General features: G+C 41.4%; 1 protein-coding gene and 1 long non-coding RNA gene across 8 annotated transcripts in view; one reads left to right on the forward strand and one right to left on the reverse strand.

Annotated features, from left to right (window-relative positions):
• sema4ba (sema domain, immunoglobulin domain (Ig), transmembrane domain (TM) and short cytoplasmic domain, (semaphorin) 4Ba) overlaps positions 1 to 24,219 on the forward strand; it is a 435,779-nt gene that overhangs the window by 263,649 nt on the left and 147,911 nt on the right. Inside the window, exon 1 of one of the 7 annotated variants that reach the window (XM_059952675.1) lies at positions 2,744 to 2,870. The exons of 5 other annotated variants lie outside the window; for them this stretch is intronic. The gene's annotated coding sequence lies outside the window, so the exon portion shown is untranslated. Of the gene's footprint in view, positions 1 to 2,743; positions 2,871 to 3,377; positions 3,500 to 24,219 lie in introns of those variants that run through there. One more of the 7 variants, XM_059952679.1, reaches the window with a different exon arrangement.
• The window catches only part of LOC132382459 (uncharacterized), a 39,472-nt gene continuing 25,002 nt past the window's right edge, over positions 9,750 to 24,219 (reverse strand). Inside the window, exon 3 of the long non-coding RNA XR_009508319.1 lies at positions 9,750 to 13,188. This is a non-coding gene — a long non-coding RNA (uncharacterized LOC132382459). The remainder of the gene's footprint in view (positions 13,189 to 24,219) is intronic.

Consider the following 24,219-nt stretch of genomic DNA (forward strand, 5'->3'; position numbering starts at 1 on the left):
GAAGACTGGTTCTGGTTTGTAATAATGGCTACTGCCCTATAACTCTTATCTATTGAGGAGCAGCCATTAAGTTGATTTCTGAGTTAATTGTGTTTGTAATTGCATTGTTAAACAAGAATAGCATGCCAATGGTTTTGAACTGTCCAATGGAAATAGTCTTTCTTTAATTGTCAGAAAATACTTCATCTTGAAATTATCATTTGCTTTAATATAATTTAAGATTCCATCATTATCAAGAGCCTCTGTGTTTACTCCCTCCCTGTATCCTCCTCCTGTCTTATTCCCGGTATTCCTCCAACTTTGGCCTTTTGAGAATCTCTGTTAAACTTCAGTCCTCCAATGGCAACCTCAGTTACAGTCCCTTACTGCCAGGCTTACACAATAACATTTTTTTCTGAATGGGATGCTGCCAGAAAAGAGGAGGGAGGAGGAGAAACAGAGCCAAGCAGACGGGTTCATCTTCAGACTTAATGTGAGAGGGTGGGAAGGGAGTGAGGAAAGAGAGAAGAAGGGATAGATTTGGAATTGGTTTATCATTGTCTTGGGTAACAAGATGCAGTGAAAACAGCTATAGAATACAGAATAAAGTGCAACTGCTACATTGCAGGTAGACAAAGCTGCATAACCATAATGAGGTAGATAGAGAGGAAGGGAAGAACAAGAAAGGGAAAGGGGAGTAGAGCAAATGAGAACGGCAATAAAGAGAGGGACAGGATGGAGTATGAGAGAAATAGGGAAGGATATGGGAAAGAGAGTGGGAGGAAGGGATTGGATTGGAAAAAGAGATGGAGGAAAATATCTATGTCCTGATCCTGGTGTTTGATCTTACCCACCTTACTTTCTCCATCCAATCATAACTTCTTCATCTACTCTGTCCTTGCCCATGCTCTCTTTCTCTCTTTCTACTGCTTCCTTAGCATTCTGATTCAGTGGCTAAAGGATTTGGAGCCATTAAATACACTCCTGGGCTGTTTGGGGGGTGGAGTGGGGAGGTGGGAGGCAGCTGCTGACTGCTGCTGGTGTGGAAGCCTTGGGAAGAAAGGGAGGTGGTGGGACTAAAGGGGCAAAGCATGTTCCATTGGGGAGGAGCAGATTCACTAAAAATCAGCAATAGTTTGGTTAGTAGGTGGCGATCAATTGTCCAGGCTCTGAGACTAGCACTGGGATGTTGGGAGGCTTAAGGATCGATGCCCATAAGAGACGGGAGCGCAGGTGGTGCACACTGGTGTGACTAACCTACTAGCCTTTATTGAACAAACATTAGACTCCTAAGCATTAAAAAGCAGGAAGTTCCCCCACCTTCCTCTATTCTCCACTCTGATCTTTCACTTCTTCTCACCTGGGTCCCCTCCTCATTCCCTTTCTCCCGTGGTCCACTCTCCTCTCCTATCAGGTTCCTTCTTCTCCAGTCCTTGACCTTCCTCATCCATCTGGACTCACCCATCACTTCCCAGTTAGCCTCCTTCCCTTCCACCCATCTTTTTCTTCTGGTATCTGCCCCCTTCCTTCTCAATCCTGAAGAAGGGCTTGACCCGAAATGTCCACTATCTATTAATTTCCATAGATGTGGCCAGATCTGCTGAGCTCCCGCAGCATTTTGTGTGTGTTGCATAAGAAACAGAGCAATTTATGATCTGACTGGTATGGATAGCAATGGTTGATTTTATTTTCCGTAAAGGTTATTCGGGACTTTCCATTGGTTTCATCACCATCACTATTGATTTAATGCTTTGTGTGCACAGATCTATATGCTTGTGGGTTTAGCCCCACCTCAAGTTTTCAAACAAGTATGTCTATATACAGAGGATGGGACATTAGTGATAGCTGCATCTTCTTGTTACCCACAACTGAAAGTCCATGCCCCTATTCCTAATGGATAACAAGAACTAACTTCTTAGTCCTGATTTAATTCCTTAGCTGTGTCAGGACTCCTTGCCAAAGGAGGGGTTAAAAAAAAAAGTGTTCACCAAGTTGATTCATGCGATACGGGATCCCTAAGAGTGGAGACTGTGCAAATGAGACTTCTACACTTCAGTATTTAGAAGGATGAGAGGAGATCTCTTTTAAATATACAACTCTGTTGGAGTGTTTGAGATACTGTTGCAACGTTTCCCTTCCTGTGGTGTCCAGAAACAGAGGTCAGAAGTCGATCTCTCATGGAGGGATGAGAAATAATTTCTTTACCTCATAGGCAGAGGTTCTTTGGCTTTCATTCCCCAGGAGGGTATAGAAGCCCATACGGGTATTCAGAATAGTATCTGATAGTCTTTTTTAAAGACACTAAGGCATCTGGGGTTCCTGCAGAAAAGTGGCACTGGGGTAAAAGTCTTGTGGAAGAGCCTTAAGTTACAAATATTCCACTCCTTCCATTTCCTGTGTTCTTGCAGTTAAATTTCAACTCTCTCGCTGTTGTGCTGAGCTTAGAGCACATCCCCAGATCAATGGTTTAAGATTATATACAAGCATATAGTCACACAGGCACGACATTTTTTTTGGAGGTGTGCGAAAGATGCCATAAGAGTACAGGTTGTTGTTGAAGTAGAGTTGTAAGGGAAGCTGTAAAGGGAATTACTCTGCTAGTTTGTTGCAACAATTAAAGTTGCACTCGTTTGGCTTGGGTGTGTTCTTTGGCTGCTGTTATGAAGATTAAACAAATACTTTAGCGGTCTTGCACACACTATGTCTATAGTAAACATTCCATCAGACCCAGCCCCTAAAATGCTGGCATTTTCTGGTAGGTTTTTACGTGTTTTGCTTTAGTTCCTTGGGGAGAGATTGTTTCAAAAGCAGCAGAAAAGAGATTCCTCAGTTCATCTCTCTTGACATTTATCCTACTTTTTCCAAAGAAAACAGAAAGATTCATAAATTATGTAAGTATTCAGTAAAATTTTTAATTTGTTTCTGGATCTAGTTATTGCTCCATCATTCTGCCTTGAATGATTGAATGATGATAATTGTATTTTCTTTTAATGCACCATCACTCATATCTGCCAGTGTATATCGCTTTATTTGTGCAAGCAGTAAAAAGCCCGATGTTTGTAAGTAGCTTTTAATTTTTAAGAAGATCTACAGTCTTTTCCAGCCTTTTTACTAAAAAGGGACTGTCGTTGAGCAGCAAAAGTCCCACAGTTCTCTGTTGTATCATTTCTGGTATCTTCGGGCTTGCAAACTTTGACACAAAAACAATTCTCACAGGATCTCTCCATCATATTGCCAAGGATCATTTAAGACACAAGGGTAGTTAGCTTGGTTTACTTTGTTTCGTGTTGTAATTCTAAGAGTGTTTAGGAGTTGCCAGTCACCAGTGAAAATACTGAAGCATGAAATTGACTCTGTGCCCATCTGATTCTTTATCAGTTTGAATAATGTAGATTTATTTGAGGCTCGCAGGCTCTGTTGTGCAATGTGTGGAGCACTGTTGAAGCCAACATTATCGGTGCTCAGTGAACATACTGTATGCTGGCAGAGGGTTTACACCCACAGATTTATTGCTGAGCTGGTAAGTTACCGTTACCAAGTAAGAATGTCTTAGTATTGTAATAGAGTTAACAAGCATAAAGAGCTCAGATTTTCAATATGTCCCATTAAGTTGTGGCTTTAAAAAGCACTGGAGGTTGATTGAATTATAAAGAGTACACCCTTGGCTTGCCTACTTAACACAGAATGCTTTTCTAAAGCCCTGCACTTTCTGTGATCTGCACCGCATTGTGTTTATCATTGAATTCCAAATTAAGAAATAAAATCAATAGCCAAACATGTAAGCTCATTGCACGCTTAGGTTAGAGAGCTGTGCAGTTGGCCCCTGCCCAGCAATCGAGAACAAGTTTTATAAATGGTATGCGATGAAATAGAAACTCTGTTTTGAGTGTGCTTCCTGCTGTGTACACGTTGCGGTTCTTTTAATAACAACCCCTGATTTATTTGCGACTTCAGTTTGTGTTGAGTTTGGAGACTGCAGACAAGCTTTTTCAAATTGAGGAGGGATTGGCCCTGCTTTTATCTTCAGTGTTCTGACTTCCACTCAAACCACAATTTGAATGGTGTTTATTTGTGTGTGACGAAGTCGGCCACACAAGTAGGGCCTTTTAGCTTGAAGCTTGTTTTCGGGGTCTAGTTGTCGGGGGAGACAGTGCTGTCAGATTGGGTTTGTGTCTGCCTCGGGAGATGTAACATTTCATAGCAGAAGCAACTGTATCTTTCCTATTGCTAGAGTGTTAGCAGGGTGTCTTGGACTTCATTTACTATTGTAGCACAAGTGAAAAGAATTTTGGATCACCTTACATGATTTGAAAGAAGTTGCTTTATTTCCTTGATTAATTTCCCTGTGTTGTTTGCATAAATTGCACAAATATCCAGCTGTAAGAGGAGTTGATCCAGGTACAGGTCCTCCCTCCTCAGCTTACAAACACTCAGCAGCCTTTACCGTAAGACCACAAGACATAGGAATAGAATTCGGCCATTTGGCCCATCGCGTCTGCTCCACTGTTTCATTGTGGCTGATCCATTTTTCCTCTCAGCCCCAGCCTCCTGCCTTCCCCTGCTACGACCGTAAGATATAGGAGCAGATTTTACACATGAAAGAGTGTCTGGGAGGCCAGCAGTACTGATTTACAGTTGCTGCACTGTAATTCCTTGATTTCACATTTCCGACGTGCGAGCTGTTGGGGTTACGAACTGATCTCAGGAACGACCTGTACTCATGGTAAATTTTCAAGCTAACCCGGCCAGAGTAGTTCTGGTCTGCACCAAATTGCACTATGTACTTATTTGTATATAGATTCTTAAGTTATTTTGTTCTATTTATTTTCTTTATTTCTTGTTTCTTTTTTGTAATTCCCAAGTTAGGACAGTGTGTTACCTGAAGGAGGACCTGCAGTTCCCACTCAGTTGAAGCCTTAGTCCTTATTTGTGGTCAAAATTGTTGGTTTGTAAGGTGATGTTAGTGAATTCTGGGGAATTAAAACACATTACAGTTACTGTGCATCGGTAGTGGAGGGAATGAATATTTTGGGCTATTAGTCAGGCAGGTTGTTTTGACCAGATTTTGTCCTTCCTGTTGGGAATGCACTCATCCAGGCCAATGAAAGTTGTTCCATCACACTCTTGACCTGTGACTTGTAGATGGTGGAAAAGCTTGGGAGTATCACCTATGCTCTGTCCGCCAGAGAAAGCAGGATCTCCCAACGGCCACACATTTTAATTCCGCGTCCCATTCCCATTCTGATACATCTATCCATGGCCTCCTCTGTTGTCAAGGTGAAGCCACACTCAGGTTGGAGGAACAACACCTTATATTCCGTCTGGGTAGCCTCCAGCCCGATGGCATGAACATTGATTTCTCTAACTTTCGTTAATGCCCTCCTGCCCTTCTTACCCCATCCTTTATTTATTTATTGATTGATTGATTCCCCCCTTTTTTCTCTCACTCTTTTTCCCTCTCTTTCCCTCTCACAATCACTCCTTGCCTGTTCTCCATCTCCCTCTGGTGATCCCCTCCCCCTTTCTTTCTCCCGAGGCCTGCCGTCCCATGATCCTTTCCCTTCTCCAACTCTGTATCCCTTTTGCCAATCAATTCTCCAGCTATCAGGTTCATCCTGCCTTCCCTCCTGTTTTCTCCTATCATTTCAGATTTTCCCCTCCCCCTCCCACTTTCAAATCTCTTACTAACTCTTCTTTTAGTTAATCTTGATGAAGGGTTTCGGCCCGAAACGTCGACTGTACTTCTTCCTGTAGATGCTGCCTGGCCTGCTGTGTTCCACCAGCATTTTGAACATGTTGCTTGAATTTCCAGCAACTGCAGATTTCCTCATGTTTGTGGGAGTACCAGGAGATTAATCCTTCAATGCAGGTTGTCTAGAATCTGCCTGCACTTGTCATCACTCATGTGGCTGGAGTTTTTAGTTAATAGTAATCCCAGCAAATGTCAGTATTTTGACAGAAGGAAATACAGAAAATAGGACCACGAGTGGGGCATTCAGCCCTTTGCGTCTGGACTGCCATTCATTATAATCCTTGCTGATTCTTTACCTCAATGCGGTATTCCTGTTCTCTCTTCATAGTCCTTAATCCTTGTAATGTGCAAGGGCATAGAGGGATGGACAATAAATGTTGGCCTTGCCAGTGATGACGGTTCCCAGAATTGAATTAAGGAAAGATGACCATGCCAGGCATGATAGAAGGAAAGCCTTCTACCTTCAAGAAGGTACCTTGAAGACAGCCTTCAAGGAAGTGCTGTCCAATAGCAACTAGCCGACCGCAGGCTGGTACTGTAATCTTTAAACCAGAATAAAAGATTTTAAAAGCTCAAGCATTGCTAAGTGCAACTTGCAATAGTGGGGAATCGCTCTGAAAGAGTCTGCAGTAGAGCAAAACTCCAGATCAGTCGTAATTTTTAAAGATAGCCATTTGAGCCCACAAGTTCATTACGGCATTTGTGATTCACATGAACCTCCCCGTTTCACCATCTTTACCGACCCATAGATGCCCTGTAGGACATTCCTGTTGTCCATGTCAGCCATGTCCCTGTAGCTTGACGCTGAGTCACTCCACTGCCTCAAATGCTCGCCACACCCACAGCCATTTGCGAATGGGGGTCCCAGTAGTCTGGCCTTCTCAGCTGTAAGCAAGAATCTCCTGCACAGCACAAGACAACTCCGGCAGTATTGTGACCTGACTCTCTGCCCCTTAACTGAAGTCTGGAAAAGGCTGCAGCTGTTCTGTATTTTGTAAAGTAATGCGTTGGATGGCAAAAGCTCTGGGATGTCCTGAACTTAATGGTGCTGTCCAAATGACAACAACTTTCCTTCTGATCAAAAGAAAAAGAGAAAAGCAGGCACTTAGAGCCAGAAAGTCAGAAAGTTATACAGCGTGGATAAAGGACCGTCACTCCAACTGGTCCATGCTGACAAGATATTCCATCCAAACTAGTCCCACTTGCCAATGTTTGACCCATAACCTTCTAAACCATTCCTATCAATCTGCCTATCCAAATGTCTTTCAACTATTGTTATTTTACCTGCTTCAACCACTTCTTCTGGCAGCTCATTGAATATACATACCGCCCTTTGTGTAAAAAACATTTACCCCTTAAGTTCCTATTAAATCCTTCCCCTCTTTCTTTAAACCTTTACCTATGATTCCCCCATCTCAAGGGAAAAGATTGAGTCTACACGTGCTATCTATGCCAAGGATTTCATACACTTGACTAAAATTTACACATGCCCCTAGTGCATTCATTAGCAAGTTGAGATACAATATTTGGACATGTTAATATCCATTATCAGCCATTTGGACTATGTACTTTACATCTTTTTACAATGTCTAGTACTCAAAGTGAACTAGAGGCCGATCTGCTGAGTTCCTCCTGTATTTTGTCCGTGTGCTGAAATGGAGGCTTTTCCCTGATGGAACACATTAGTAGAGCCATTGGATATTACAAGAAAGAGGGAATGCTAATTTTCTTAAATGATTCAAGCAAAACAGCTGGTGATAAGTCTCCCCTTGAACCCGACTAAAGCAGATAATCCTGTAATCTGAAATCAAGGTGCTTTATTATCACTTGGTAGGTGAGCAAACCGAGATTTGCAAGAGTCTCAGATTCTGTAGCTTCTCTGCACCAAAAAGTATATTTTTTAAATCATTTGCATTGATATGGTTTCTGTAATAAATCAGGAAGTAATTGCTAGTCCACTTCATCAAGTCATATAGCACAGAAGCAGACCCACACTGTCCACATCTCCGATAAAGTACCATCCATACCCAGCTCACACAAAGCACTTGGACCATGTCGTGGTAATTCAAATGCTCCTCTATATTCTTCACAAACCTATTAAGTGGCATTACCTCCACCGTCATCTTCCAAGTTCCAACCATCCTCTGGGTGGAAGAATTCCTCCTTGTGTCCTTTCTGAACCTCGCCTGGTAACTGAGGTACTCCATCCCAGGTAAAATCCTGGTGAAACCTTCTCTGCTCCCTCTCTGGAACAATCACATCCTTTCTGTGCTCCTGAGGTCTTAACTGGATTTACTACTGATCATCTGAATTGCGCTGAGAATTCTATTGGTATTTTTAATATATCTGATTAACTAGTTTTGCTGTCCAACGTTGGTTGATTGTTTGGTCCTTGTGATGGCAGCACTTATTTGGCCCAGTGCCGTGTCTTTGTTTTCTGTGAATGAGTCTTAGTTGTGGTTAAGAATGTGGAGAAAGTTGATGACAAGCCACTGGTCTGTGGGCCTGACCAATATAAGGAGGCTCCCTGCATACCCTTCGACGATCTGTTCTAGGAGCACTTCACCCATGTAAAGAAAGGCCCAAACCTAGGGGGAATTGTTTTATTTTCTTCCTGGGACCATTTATTACTATGAAGTGCAGGAGCACACAGAACGTTAGAGCAGGGGTGGTTTGCCTGGCCTCTCATGTCTGCCCCTTCATGGTTGACATGCCCCAGACTCTGACCATAGGTTAGTTCTCCAACCTTACTTCAATTCACCGACCTTACAAAAGTTTATCCGCCTCACCTTTAATGCCTTCGGTGGCCAAGCCTGAACAACCCTCTTGGGTGTAGATTTCCAGAGAATCACCGCCTGTGAGAAAAGAATCCTTTTTTGTACGCCTAAGTTTAAATGGCTACTCCCTTTTCGTGTAACTGAACAGCCATGTGGCACACACCACCAGTTGGTGAAGAACCACAGATTGGTGCGTTAATCTGAGAGGGTACAGATTCCACTTTGGTACTGACTGCAACCAAAATTCTAATTGTTTTGACAACTTGATTTTGTTGTAATGTATTTCCAATTGTAAATTAAATGGAGTACTGCACAGAAATAGGCCCTTCAGCCATTGGTCCAAGAAGTCCGTGCTGAACCACTTAAACAGCCCACTACCATCCACCTGCACCAGGACCATGGCCATCTATACCTTTACAATCTATGTACCTATCCAAGCTTCCCTCAAACATTGAAATCCAGCTCGCATGCAGCATGCAGCATGCAGCACTTGCACTGTCAGCTTATTCAACACTCTCATGACCCACTGAGTGAAGTTTTCCCTCATGAAATAATGCTGTGCCTGAGATAGTTGTGTAGCATTTTAAAACTTCATTTTCTAAAATGCCAACTTGCTGTTAAAAATATTTTTAATTTCTTTGAGAATGTCTCTTAATGTCTGATTTATCCAACTGAGAATGTATTTACACAAGCAATAATCATATTAGTTGGCACGTGGCCTAGTGGATAAAGCATCGGGTCTAGTGATCTGAAGGTCACTTGTTCGAGCCTCAGCTGAGGCAGTGTGTTGTGTCCTTGAGCAAGGCACTTAACAACACATTGCTCTGCGACGTCACCGGTGCCAAGCTGCTTGGGTCCTAGTGCCCTTCCCTTGGACAACATCGGTGGTGTGGAGAGGGTAAGGCTTGCAGTTTGGGCAACTGCCGGTCTCCCATACAACCCTGCCCAGGCCTGCGCCCTGGAAACCTTCCAAGGTGCAAATCCATGGTCTCACAAGACTAACGGATGCCTATATAAAATCATCTTAAGTCTCTGTCTCAATCTACTATTTGAATCTCAATGAAAATATGCAAAACTTCTTTCTAGCTAGATGGTGTATTCCTTAACAATTTAAAAATACTTCCAAAATCTATTGATTCAATTCCAAAGCTTTGCTTCAATGCTTATAGCTCGCTTGAATGTCAGTAAATTCATGCAATTAGGGAAACTTACAGTGGTAATTAATGCACCGTGGGATTGCAGCCAATGCTATGGATAAAGTCTACTTCTGGCATTTTTTTATAGTTTTTTTTTCCATTGACAGATGCACTGCTGTCAGTAGAGGTTTGTGACAAAAACAACCGTTTATTGAGCCACAATGGTTGGCAAACAAAATCTGTTCAAAGCACTGAGGAGACGGAATCTACAGCAGTTTCTCCCATTAAAAGTGAGGGAATGCCGGAGAAAATGCAGTGAGTGGAGGATAGTTACGTGTAAATGCTGTGCATAGTATCAGCATTATCCACTTACAGTAGTGTGGCCACCAGGCAAATGACAGGGGAATTACACAGTCATCATTCTAGCTCAGGAGTTCCCAACCCTGTTTATGCCATGGCCTCTTACCGTTAACCAAGGGATCCATGGACCCCAGGCTGGAACCCCATGCTCTAATTTATAAAACTGTTGTAACAGAATGCAGCTGTCCTTTCAAAGATTGCAGAAGCTCGAGCTGTGCTAAATGCAGCTTGCAATAGTGGGGGAAATGCACTGTCCAAAGCTGAGTGAAACTCCAGATCAGTTGTAATTTTCAAAGCTAGCAATTTGACCCAACATGTTTGAAACACCATTTACAATTCACATGAACCACCCCCCACCCCCCAACTTCATCTAAGTTTCTCCACATATCATTTTAATCCTTTATCAACTGTTGGACTAGCTTCAGTACTCATTCAAAGTTCATCAATCCCCTAATGCAGAAACCAAAGGTTCCCTCAATGCCAATTCCTTCACTGCTCGTTAAAGTTTGTGAGCTATTGAGGTGAGTTTTTATTGAACAAAACCTTCCCACTTCCCTTCTGTTCGTCTATTTGATATCCTCAACACTCTCCAGTGGCCTATGCTTAAAAAGTAAAGGACACATGTTTCTCAATCTTGCTTTATTGCTGAGCCCTTCAAAAACCAATACCCCTGATTCCTCTTGCCATCAAAATATAAAAATTTAATTGTCGCAAATGCCCTGGACCCAGCACCCAAGTGTAATTACGAAGAAAGCACAGCAGCGCTTCTACTTCCTTAAGAGTTTGTGGAGATTCGGCATGACATCTAAGACTTTGACAAACTTCACAGATGTGTAGTGGAGAGTATATTGACTGTCTGCATCACAGCCTGGTATGGAAACACCAACGCCCCTGAATGGAAAATGTTACAAAAAGTAATGGATGCTGCCCAGTCCACCACGTGCAAAGCCCTCCCAAACTCTGAGCACATCTACATGAAACACGGTTGCAGGAAAATAGCATCCGTCATCAGGGACCCCCCACCATCACAGACCTGCTCTCCTCTCACTGCTGCTAGCAGGAAGGTGGTACAGGAGCCTCAGGACTCTCACCACCAGCTTCAGGAACCTTCCTCAGGACTCATTAACAGTATCGATCCCAAACACTGACTGTTTCCTTTGCTTGAAAAAGCTGGAGATTCTATGAATCAGAAAGGAAACTGAAAATACAGGAAACACTCAGCAGGTTGGTAGCATTTGTAGAAAGAGAAACAGGGTTATTGTTTCAGTTTAAGGATCTTTTGTCAGGAATTATGCTATTTGACTTACTAAGTTTCCAGCATTTTGTATTTTTACTCCAATCTGGAATGGATTATGGACCAAGATCGATAACATTTAGCAGGTAAGGCAACAAGTCTGAAGAAAGAATTCACATTACCCTTTCAGGTGATCGATGACCTTAAATCAGATTATATTGGAACTGAGTTGCTAAATCTCCCTTGATTTACTTCCTGCTGGTGGTTTGCACATGTACAAAGGTTGGATTAATCAAGAAAGGCTAACTGTATTTCCTGAAAGCAATTAATGATAGATTAATTGAATTCTTTGATCTGTTCACCTGGTTCAGCAGTACGATTGTTTCTTACTTGCTTCTCCACAATACAAATACATATATAATTCTTTCAGCCTTACCCTGCGATACTAATGCTGATAGATGCAAATGGATGCAGTACAATTCCCGTTATAGAAATGTGACTACCGGGTGATTGTTCAAGAGCGGGATTAAGCCTCAAGGACAGGGGTGGCATAGTGGCACAGTGCATTGTGGTTTCGAGGTTCGATTCCGATCTTGGGTGCTGAATGTTCAAACCTGAATTTAAGTGTGGTATTTGCATGTTCTTCCTGTGACCACATAAGTTTTCCCGATGCTGTGTTTCCTATCAGGTTGGCAGAGTGACTGGCTATTATAAATTGCCCTGAGTGTGTAAATGGGCTACAGGAAAAATCGGGGGCAGGGACAAAGTTGAGGGGGATGCGAAAGGAAATTGAGATTAGACAGGTGATTGATGGTTTGTACGGATTTGATGGGCTGAAGGGCCTGTTCATGCGCTGTATGACTCTCTACCTATGCCATTTGATATTTTAAGTGTCATGTGGGCTTGCCGGGTGAGTGAAGGTTAATTTAGAAAAATATTAAATAATCGGTTTGGCTTGAGCTAAGAATCACCATGAGGAAGAGCATTTTGGTGGGAGTTGTTTATGGGCCTCCAGCCAATAATAGCAGGTTGAGGAATGGCATCAAACAGGAAATCAAGGAACTCGGGGACAAAGATAGCTCAGTATTATCAGGTGACTTTAATCTACATATAGATAATGCAAAACAAATGAGCAGCAATACCATGAAGGATAAATGTTTGGACTATGTACAAGATTTTATTTAAAGCACTATGTTGAAAAGTCAACAAGGAAATTGTTATTCTAGTTTGGTATTGCTCAACGAGAAGTGTTTAGTTAATCTTGTTTTGTTGAGTCTGTTTGGGAACCATGATGAAATTTAATTAAGATGGAAATGGAAGTATTTCAGTACCTATCTTAAATTTAGACAGAGTGGACAATAAAGGTTTAAGGACTGAGTTGGCTGTGATAGAATGAGAAGTTTCATTAAAAAGTATGACAGGGGATCGGCAGCACATAGTACTGAAAGAATAAATGTGGGAATTGCCACAGTTATGAATTCAAAGTACAAAGTAAATTTTTGTTATCAAAGTGCATATATATCACCATATACAACCCTAAGATTCATTTTCTTGGGAGCATACTCAACAAATTTATAAAAGAGTAGAAGAGTCTGTAACTGTAAAAGAGTCAATGAATGACCACTAGAGTTCTCACCCAGAGTGCAGAAGATAACAAACGGTGCAAATGCAAAATGAAGAAACAATAGTATAAATAAATAAGCAACAAATATCAAGAATGTGAGATGAAGTGTCCTTGAAAGTGAGTCCATTGGTTCTGGGAACATTTCTCTGATGGAGCAAGTGAAATTGTCACCTTTGTCCAAGAGCCGGATGGTTGAGGGGTGTTAGCTGTTCCTGAACCTGGTGGTGCAGGTTCTAAGTTACTTGTATCTTCTTCCTGATGGCCGCAGTGAGGAGAGATCATGTTCTGGGTGGTGTCAGTCTCTGATGATGATGGATGCTGCTTTCCTGGAGTGAAAACACAAAAAGAAAAGTGATCCAACCACAGCTATCGGACAAATTAAGACAGTATTAGAAACAAAAGGCGTGCATTAAACATTGCTAGAAAAAATAGCAAGTCATAAGATTTGGAGTTGAGCAAAAGAAAACAAGAGTTAGTTGGTGAGATTAAAAAAGTACCAGAATAAAGTTACGAAGACCATAAAAGTGGGCTGTAAAAACTTTTACAAGTATGTAAAAAGAAAAGGGTTAGTGAAAAAAAATGTAGATTCAGTGAGAATCAGGAGTAATGGTAATGGAAGAACAAAGAAAAAGCATAGAAATTAAACAGATAACTTGACTTTACAGACAAGGAAACAAAAAGCATCCTGGAAATACTGGCAAAACACGAATGTAATGAAAAGAAAATTAGTTTTAGTGAAGAAAACAATGTTGGAGACATAAATGGAACTGAAAGCCGATAAATCCCCATGGCCTGATTATCTACAGACCAGCACACAGATGGAAGTTGCCATGGAAATAGTGATGCATTTTCAAAAATGTATAGATTTTGGAATGGTCCTTGGAAGTGAAAGTGATAAATGTGACCCATGTATTAAAAAAAAGGGAAGGGGAAAACTGGGATCTGCAGACCGGTTTGCCTAGTGCTTGTAACTGGGGAAAATACTAGACTACATTTTAAAAAATGTGATCACAGAATACTAAGAAAATATTGGTAGGATTAGGGAAAGTCAATGTGGATATATGAAAGTGAAATTATGTTTGAAAACCATCCTTTTTTAAGAATATGTGTGTTAAATTAGATAAAGAAGAACCTGAAAATATGATGTAATTGGATTTTCTAAAAGCCTTTGGTAAAATCTCATAAAAGAGCATATTTAAAAGTTATTGGAAGACAGATGATGCCCGGGTGGCAGCTTTTAATTGGAGGAATACCAAAGAGTTCAGTGCTTGGGCACCAGGAATTCACAATATATATCAATGATTTAAATGAGAAAATAAAATGTAATATTTCAAACTTTCTGATGACAAAATTAGCTGAGATTACAGGAACGATTCAAGATGATTTAGACTCAATAATCAGCTCTTTAGTTTTGTTGACATTGAGTGAGCAGTTGCGTCAGAGAACTCTAGTGATTTGCTTATTCTTGTGTAAAGAATCTCTCTGCTTAGTCATACATGGCCAAATCTGATCGAGTGACTTTCCAACTAGGGGAATGTCAACATTGCTGCAACATTAACGAGATTGAGAGGGGATCTGATTGAAACATATAAGATTATTAAGGGATTGGACAAGATAGAGGCAGGAAATATGTTCCAGATGCTTGGAGAGTCCAGTACCAGAGGGCATGGTTTGAGAATAAGGGGTAGGTCATTTAGGACAAGTTAAGGAAAAACTTATTCTCCCAGAGAGTTGTGGGGGTCTGGAATGCACTACCTCGGAAGGCAGTGGAGGCCAGTTCTCTGGATGCTTTCAAGAAGGAGCTAGATAGGTATCTTATGGATAGGGGAATCAAGGGATATGGGGACAAGGCAGGAACCGGGTATTGATAGTAGTTGATCAGCCATGATCTCAAAATGGCGGTGCAGGCTCAAGGGGCCGAATGGTCTACTTCTGCACCTATTGTCTATTGTCTATTATCAAAAAGGAACCTTATTTCTCTCAATGAGAAAATCGTTCATTCATCTAAATGCTATTGGTCACAGTAAAATTCTACCTCTCAAAGGATAACTACCTAATCGCAGGCATCATTTAAGTGAATATACAGATTCAAGATAGGTACTGTATCTGCCTCTGTAAATGCAGAGGCCGTAAGAGGTCTTGTCAATGTCTCATACAGTATCAGCAAGCTTGGCTTGATGTTGTATTCCCACCATAATGCAACAAAAGCCATTTGCCTTCTGAAATGCTCATTGTGACCTTCTCAGGAACCCGTCAAGAGGATCCATCATTTGACCAGAGAGGTGGTGTAGCTCATAAGTTACTGGCCTTATAATGTGGAGGCCCGAACTTACAATTCAGGGCACAAGTTCAAATCCTACTATGGCAATTGTGAAATTTAAATTCAGTTAATAGTGTTAAAGTTTACCAAATGTCATAGCAGTGATGACCACAAAGCTACCGGATTTTAGTAAAAACAGCCGTGTTTCTGGGGAGGGAATCTGTCATCCTTGCCACATTGGGCCTTTGTGTGTCACCTGACCCATAGCAGTTTTGCAGTGCTTGTTCCAGCATATAATTCCCCAGAATTTCCTCTATCTCCAAGGTGATCTCACCACCAAGCACATCTTTCCCTTCCCCCCACTTCTTGCTTTTGGCAGAGATCGCTCCCTACGTGACTCTCTTGCCCATACGTCCCTCTGCACTTATCCTTGCAAGCAGAACAAGTGCCACACCTGCCCCTACAACTTCTCCCTCAATACCATTCAGGGCCCCAAACAGTCCTTCCAGGTGAGGCGGCACTTCACTTCAAGTCTGTTGGGGTTAATTGCTGTGTCCGGTGCTCCCAGTCTGGCCTCCTGTATATCGGTGAGACCCAACGTAGATTGGGAGACGGCTTCACTGAGCACCTGTGCCAGAAAAAGCGGGATCTCCCAGTGACCACCCATTTTAATTTCACTTCCTATTCCTATTCCAATATATCAATCCATGGCCTCCTCTACTATATCGGTGAGGCCACACTCAGGTTGGAGGAACAACACCTTATATTCCGTCTGGGTAGCCTCCAACCTGATGGCATGAACATTAATTTCTCAAACTTCTTGTAATGCCCCCCACCGCCTTCACCTTTCCCCATCCCTTTTTCCTCTCTCTATCTCCTTGCTTGCCCATTACATCCCACTGGTGCTCCTCCCCTCCTTTTCTTTCTTCCATGGCCTTCTGTCATCTCCTATCAGACTTCCCCTTCTCTAGCCCTGTATCTCTTTCACCAATCAACTTCCCAGCTGTTTACTTCATCCCTCCCCCACCCTGTCTCACCAATCACCTGTGTTCCTCTCTCCCCTCCCTCACCTTTTAAATCTACTCCTCATCTTTTTTTTCTCCAGTCCTGCCAAAGGGTCTCGGCCCGAAACATCGACTGTGCTCTTTTCCGTAGACGCTGCCTGGCCTGCTGAGTTCCTCTAGCATTGTGTGTGTGTTGCTTGGATTTCCAGCACCTGCAGATTTTCTCTTGTTTGCTACGGCAATGTTGCCACTGTAAATGTTCACTGTGAGGAGACCTAGTTACCTGTTGTGTTCAGGAGTGATGAAAAAGTGTGTCAAACTACCAGTGACGTCCACGCCTTAAAAGGCAATTAAACAGAAATATAGTCCACATTATATTCCACCTGGCTGCTTTCTGAACACTCACAAAATGTGCTTATATCTCTTCACAGGTATTTTAGATCCCCCTCACAGATCAGTCTTCCACTTAGCTTTGTTACATCACTATGTTTGGATATAATGGATCTTTTCATCTAAGCCATTAATGTAAATTGTGAATAGATGGGGACCCTGGGTCAACCCATTAGTAGCAGTCAGACAATATGAAAATGAACCATTTAATCCTGTCTTTTCTGTCCTTTAACCGATCCTCTACTCATGGCAGGAACGGATATATACAAGAAGCAACATCAGGACTCCATCAGCAAGGCAACACCAGCCAGCAAGATCGTGATTAATCCTGAGTGTAGTTTTCCTCCACGAACCATATCCCTCAATTATCTTAATTTCCATATGCATATTTGTTGAGATTGATAATGTAAATTCTAATTTACATTGCAACTACTTATATGATTTTGTGTCAAATATCTTTGAAATCCAACTTTACAACATCTGCTGTTTCCCCTTATCTACCTTTCTAGTCAGGTCTTCAATGTACACCATTAGATCCCTTAAAAGTCATGGCTGTTTTACAAAATCACATTGATGGTAATGTTCTATGTTCTAGAAAGTGAAGCTATTTTGTGTCTTTTTTTTAAATATGCCCATTGTGTATCTTGATGTAACAGCGACTAGTTTTGGCAGAAGTCCCACCTATTAGCAAATTAGGCCAAGCAGTAACAGGTATGATTCACTTTAGTCTGACTGATGTTTATTAGATGCTACTTGTGCACACAATGATGTCGTCAGGACATTATCCACCTGACCAAAAGTAAGTGGAGCAGTTAAGTGCCGTCTATGACTTTGGCTTGTAACATTGAGTCGCACATGGAGCAAAATCCACAGCAAGTTGGCCGAGCAATGTGAATGAAAGACTTATGACAGGGATCTCAGTGAGTTGCTGTATAACTGGCTGCATAAGCTTTTAATACTAGATCTTATAGGTTTCAACTCTGCCTGGCAAATTAACATGCTCTACTCCCTACAGAATAATGCTTTACAGTGCCTTGGGTTGCGTGTCTTGTGTACTTAACATCTCAATAATATTTGAGTAATCTTGTATATATATTTTTTGATTCAGCATTCTTGTTCATTTAAATAATTTATTACAGGCTATATGTATAAACACGTGAATTACATGCGTCATCACACTACCATGTGATATGTGCGTGCCTTGCTGACAGTAAACTCGAAGTTAGACCTTCATTTTGGCTCTCGTGTCTTTTTTTGAACCAGTTTAATGTTTTGTAGTTACAAAACAAAGCAATGTGAAGCACAGAACTCAGTCTGTTTCAATGATAGTAGGGGGAAGAAGTGGGGAAGGTGGCCTTGTCATATTTAGCTGCATTCCCCAAGTGCCCATACTCCCAGTCCTTGCTGTCCCTCTCTTCTATCGCAACGGGGAATGCTGCTGTATTGTAACTAACTCAGGAACACTTCTTTAGATCGATGACCTCCCTTTCTTTATGGTAAAAGTGCTTAGACTGCAATCATTATAGGCATCTATCATCAGGAACCAGGCTGAAAACCAGCAAACACGCAGTTAAAATTCCCCACTCTCATGACTGTTAGAGGCAGCCCACTTCACATTAGATCTAAATGTAGCTCTTGTTTAACACTTTAAAATTGTGGGAAAATCTAACTTTTCAGCTCCTTCCTCTGCAGGAAAACACTCCAGTAATCCGGAGATTTTGGTGCTGTTCTGGCTGCTTTTCCAGACTTTTGGATGCTATTCCTATTAATATCCCAGAACAGTTGAGATTCACATTTTTTTCAGATATTAGACAGCGGTATAACATTGCAGTGAAGCGGACAGGTTTAAAAAGAGCGCAGGAACTGGAGCCCTGGTGAGTGGGAAGGGAGTCTGCAAAAGGGAGCAAGGGAACGTGTGGGAAGATGGCCCCAGAGAGTGGAAAGTGAGTGCGGCAACCATCAACTGGTGACCCAAGTGCCAAGATATCATTAAGGACCCACACCATCCGGGACAGGCTCTCTTCTCATTACTACCATCAGAAAGGAGGTACAGGAACCTGGAGACACACACCCATTATTTTAGGAGCAGCTTATTCCCCTCCACCACCAGATTTCTGAATGGTCCATGAACACTACCTCAGTATTCTTCTTCTGCACAATTTATGAATTTCATTTTTAATTTATATTTATAATAATTTTTTTATGACTTGCACTGTACTGTTGCCTCAAAAACAACTAATTTCACGCCATATGTCAGTGATAATAAGCCTGATTCTGGTTCTGACTTCGAACCATTAGGGTTTACGAATAGTCAAGGAATGGATTAACGGGAAATTTACCATATGTCCTCAATGATATTGTCGAGCATCTTCCCTACAGCAAAATATAGTTATGGCTCCCTGCTTTCTCAAAAAGCAATATTACACTTGCTACTTTCCAATCTGCTGGGTACTTGGCAACACTTTTATCACAAAGCCTCACACTCTTTCTGATTTCTAATAGGAATCAGAACTCACATGACTGCCAACTTGTCATCTTTTTTAATAGGATTTCAAAATTCCAATATTATTCTAGCATCTTAGCACAGATAGTATTGCTTTTCACTTCCTGTCAACAGAACTAATTGTGCAAATGTCACACAGCTTTTTTAAGATATCTTGGGATTTGGCCAAGACCAGGAAGGCCGCAGAAATTACAGTTCATCCATTTGCCTGAGGAAATTAAGAGTCAATTACTTAATGAGACGTGTCATACATGGGGCTGGGTAGGGTTAGGGTGGCTGTTTTCTTTTCCCCTGAAAATCTGATCCAGCAATTTTCCTTGTCTGTGGCAGTCACCCACAAACACCCTTTTTGAATATGTCAAGTTGAGTTAATCCAATTTTGGTTATGTTTGTCTCTGAAAAATACTGTAACAACTAGATTTCCGTAGAAAAACATAATTTGTAGACGCTGGAAATCTGAATCATGCCAAAACGGTTGGAAACACTCAGCAAAGGCAGGTAGCATCTGCAGAGAGAGTAACAATGTAGAAGTTCAGATCAAAGCTACTTTCATCAGAGTTAATGTTTGAGACAAGGGGTCTTTGACTAGAAGCTGTGCCTCACTTTCCCCCTAGATCTGCCTGACGTGCTGAGTGTTTTCAGCTTGGTTCTGTAAACTACATTTCCACACTTGTACAAAGCCTTGCAGTTTCACAGAGATGGTACAAGCCTCCCTTGATGGTAAGTCTGCATTATAGCCAGATTTCCTTTGGTTGGCGGAGGGGAGCCAGGAAATGATGAAATGCCAGAAAGCAAAAGAAAAACCATGCACAAAGTACAGAAGAATGTAAAAAAACGAATAGGGTCAATTTTCAGTCAGATCTGGGGCAGAAGATTCATGGCAAAATACTGGTATAACAAAAGGTTGGCATTTCATTTTATGTTGTCTTGGGCTGCTTCTAGAGAACTTGTCATATGGTTGGATTGAGTTATTCTCCGCTTTTGGCAATCCCTTTGCAAACTTTTCATCACCATATGATGAGACATCGTCAATGCATTGTTCACCTATGGTATGCCCTCCAAATGTTTGGCCTTTAATTACTTATCAATCAGTTGATTGGTCATCATTACGGAAACACAATTGTGATGTAGGGAGGGAGTGTCATCGTTAATTGGTCGCGTGACGTTCTTTGTGTGTTGTCTTGAATTTTTCCCGCATTGGCTTGTAAATGGGACAATTGAGTTTTGCCATGGCGACCGATCGTCTAATTGTTAAGTATATAAAGGCCAAGCATTTGGAGGACACACCACAAGTAAACAGCACACTGATAATGTCTCCTCGTATGGTGACAAAATGTTTACAAATGGATTGCTAAGATTGGAGAAAACTCAACCCAACCATCAACCGCCTGAGTTACACATTTTCTGACACACTTCCAGCCTTTTCGTGTGTTAACCTAGCGTTGCCAAGGTTAAAGACTGGGCTTCATGCTCTGGCTCTGGAAAAATGCTCAGAGAGAAGAGTGCCTGATAGAGCTCTACATGCTTCAAGGGTCTCCACAGAGACGATAAATGTGCATCCAGACAGCAAAGTGGCCTCTTTCCTTCAAACATACAAATGCTTGCCTCCGGGTCTGGAACTAAGGTGGAGAGAGGCAGTTCTGGGGGCAAGGGATAGGCAGGAACACTGATCCTAGATCTCCAGCGAAGGTGGAAGGTCACCTTGCAGCAACAAAAGGCTTTGACTTTGAGTTGCGGAGGAAACATAGACTTCTGCACACATTTACTGTCATAAGCACTGCGGGCTTCTGCGAATGTGCAAATAACTTTGCCTGCTTTGTTTTGACATGATTTGAAAAGGATTAGGGAAAGAATTATTTAAAAATTATTTCCTCCTGGTGTTCTCTGGTCCTTCTGTATCACTCGGCCTGAATGTCCATGAGTCTCCAATGAAGTCATCCTTCAAAGTTACTCAGAGATGGATGAGAGAGGGATCTTTATCCTAATTTTCAATGAATAAAGAGAGATAATGTGCATTGCTAACTTAATATTCCGATTACCACAAAACATTTGAATAGCATCAGGTACTCAGCAGAAAGATGATTGAAGGCACTTTTGTTGCATCCTTTAATGATGTCTTGTCTAAGAAGGATATTTTTGATACACCAACGCATTAAGCATTAAATGCTTCATTAAATGCTTAGTTTTGCTGTAACTTTAGATGCCATGGATTCTGAAAGAGAGATTTATGTCAGAGTGTTCAATATAATAGAGTACTTGCAAACTGAGCTCCAAAGTAAATGCACGTCACTATGGTGCTATAGGAATAGGTACTTACTCTTAGAACTGATATTTCTGCATCCAAAATGATTCCATTGCTTCAGTGATTGGGGATTTGTAATCTGTGCTTTATTACAGCTATAAATATTCTGATTTTCATCTTAAGCCAAAAATCAGAAGTTAATTTTAATTTTCTGTTCTTTCTGACCTGGTTATCAACTTGTCAGCTTTGCTTCTTACTGTAATGTGTACTGCTGTACCATTACGAAGGTATTTCGAGTGCTAGATTGGAGAGCTCTGACAAATGCCTCGATCCTAAGGAAATGAAGTCGCAACAATTTGTGCTGTCATGTATTTGTGGCGAGAAAGTTGAACATTTAGTGATTATTACAGCATTAAGTCACATAAGCAGTTTAAATCCTGCTGACATGTGACTATTTGATCAGATATTGCCACTCAATTACATGGACAGAGAAATGATGTAATTCATGGAACATTCTTTAACAAAATTTGCAGCACAGCATTTTTAGAAAACCAACTGTTACAGGAGAATCCTCTATATTGAAAAATATATTACTTGCTGCAATTTCAGGGGATGGGTGGAGAACTGGATGAAATGGGCAACACTATGTTTCAGTTCAGTTTTAGTTAAACCACTGGATTCTTTCAAAATAGTTGCAGGAAGGTAATACCCACAGGTTGTGTTCAACATTTGCGGATTGTATGGATGGTGGTTATTCAGCCCTTAACATCCATTCTATCTCTGCAAAGATCATCCATTTAATCCATCCATTCATCCGTTTGTTTTCCAAAGCCCAAAGATCAAGATTCTGCTAATTCCTTCCTCTTCCTTCTTGCATTAACTTGTATCTTTTTACTAGCTTCTCACCAAGCTATGAGAATGCACTTGTCCAAGTACCCAACCAAATCTCAAAGCACTCTGAACAACTTTCTTAGCTCTCCTCTCAAGATTCCTATCTGGCATAAAGTACCCTATTTTCTTGATGTTCTCATCACAATTGAACTCTCATGCCCAGCTGGCATCTCTGTGAATCATATCGATGTGACCTTGACATCTTTCCCAATGTACCACTTCCTAAACTATGACTGTCGTATTTCCTGTGACTCAGTGGGAACAAATGAGAATATGTTGATTATCACTGTAGGAGCCCATCAAAGAGCCACAGTTTGATTTCCCAGAACAGAAGAAAATGTCCACATCTGTTTCATGACGAGAGAAGTGAAGCTGGTATGTGGATGCAGTTCCATTGAGCATTTTGCTGGGATGTAATAACAATGTAGCAGTTAGCACAACATTTTACAGTACCAGCGACCCAGGTTCAATTCCTGCAGCTGCCTGTAGGGAGTTTGTGTGTTCTCCCCTTAACCGTGTGGTTTACCTTTGATTTCCTCCCACAGTCCAAAGATGTACCGGTTGGCAGGTTAATTGGTCATTGTAAATTGTAAAGGATTAAATCAGGGATTACTGGGTGGCGTGGGTCGAAGGATGAAAAAGACCTATTCCACGTTGTATCTCAATGCAAAGAAAATTTTTAAAATCATATTAATCAGAGATTTACTACAACAAGCAGTTACCTTGAAATACATGATAAAAGGGTGTTGAAATTGGTAGCAATGGTCTGAAAGCACACTGAACATGGTTACTAACATGCCAAATACAAGTCAATAAATCATCTCCAAGAACAGGATGTTCTTTCTTCATATTGGCACAGAATCAATGAAGTGATTAAGGCAGAGGTGTTAAAGCAATCTGCTTTTAAATATGGCATGGTAGTTTAGTAATAAGCACAGCGTTTTACAGTACCTGAGATCTGGGTTCAATTCCCGACACTGCCTGTAGGGAGCTTGTATGTTCTCCCCTTAACTGTGTGGGTTTCCTCTGGGTGCTCCGATTTCCTCCTACAGTTCAAAGATGTACCAGTTGGTAGGTTAATTGGACTTTGTAAATTGTCCTGTAGTTAAGCTAGAATAAAATTGGGGGTTGCTGGGTGACATGGATCGAAGGGCCCACACTGTATCTCAATAAATAAATAATAATCAATGAAATCCTGCCCTCTTCATTGCAAGGTACAGGTATCTTGATTGAAATTTCTATAAAATTGGATTGGATTGGAAGTTAATGTAGAACAGTACAGGGTTTTTGGCCTACAATTGTGCCAAATTTTTAACCTACTCTAAGGACAATCTAACTCATCCCTACTACATAACCCTCCATTTTTATTTCATCCATGCCCCATGTATTCCTTTGCTTGCAGGAGAGGGTGGGTTGTGATGTCATTTCTTTCAGCGACTCTTTTTTTTGTATTTCATGGCTATCTGGAAAAGACGAATATCAGAATTGTATTGTACATGCATACTTTGACAATAAAACGAGCCTTTGATCTTTAAAAGTCTCTTAAATGTCCCTAATGTATCTGTCTCTATCACCACCCCACCATTTCCTGTCTCGCTGAAAATTCCTCAAGCATTTCAGAAGAATGGCTGAGCAATGCCAAATTGATGCAAGGGGATGCTTTATCATCTGTTTTCAACATCTTTTGTTGACAAACTATCCACTTTGCTCCTCTTGCCTCCATAGACTCTTTGATGGAGAAGGTCATGGTACCCAGAGCCATACATGATGTCAGAGTTTGGGTCAATGAAAGCAATCATATAGCACATTGACAGGTCTATTAGCCCAACAAGTTTGCAGTTTGACATAATCCTACATCAATCCCTGTTTTTATTGTTTTGTCTCCCCTTAAATTCCACTGCTACTTGTTGACTATTTAACCTACTAACCCTCGTCCCTTCGGGATGTAGGAGGAAACTGGAGCACCCAGAGGAAGTCCACCCAGGAAGAAAATGCAAACTCCACACATACAGCACCCGAGGCCAGGACTGAACACATAACCAAGAGAGAATCTGCAGATGCTAGAAA

This window comes from Hypanus sabinus, chromosome 28, assembly GCF_030144855.1.
Source record: "Hypanus sabinus isolate sHypSab1 chromosome 28, sHypSab1.hap1, whole genome shotgun sequence".
Taxonomy (NCBI): Eukaryota; Metazoa; Chordata; class Chondrichthyes; order Myliobatiformes; family Dasyatidae; genus Hypanus; species Hypanus sabinus.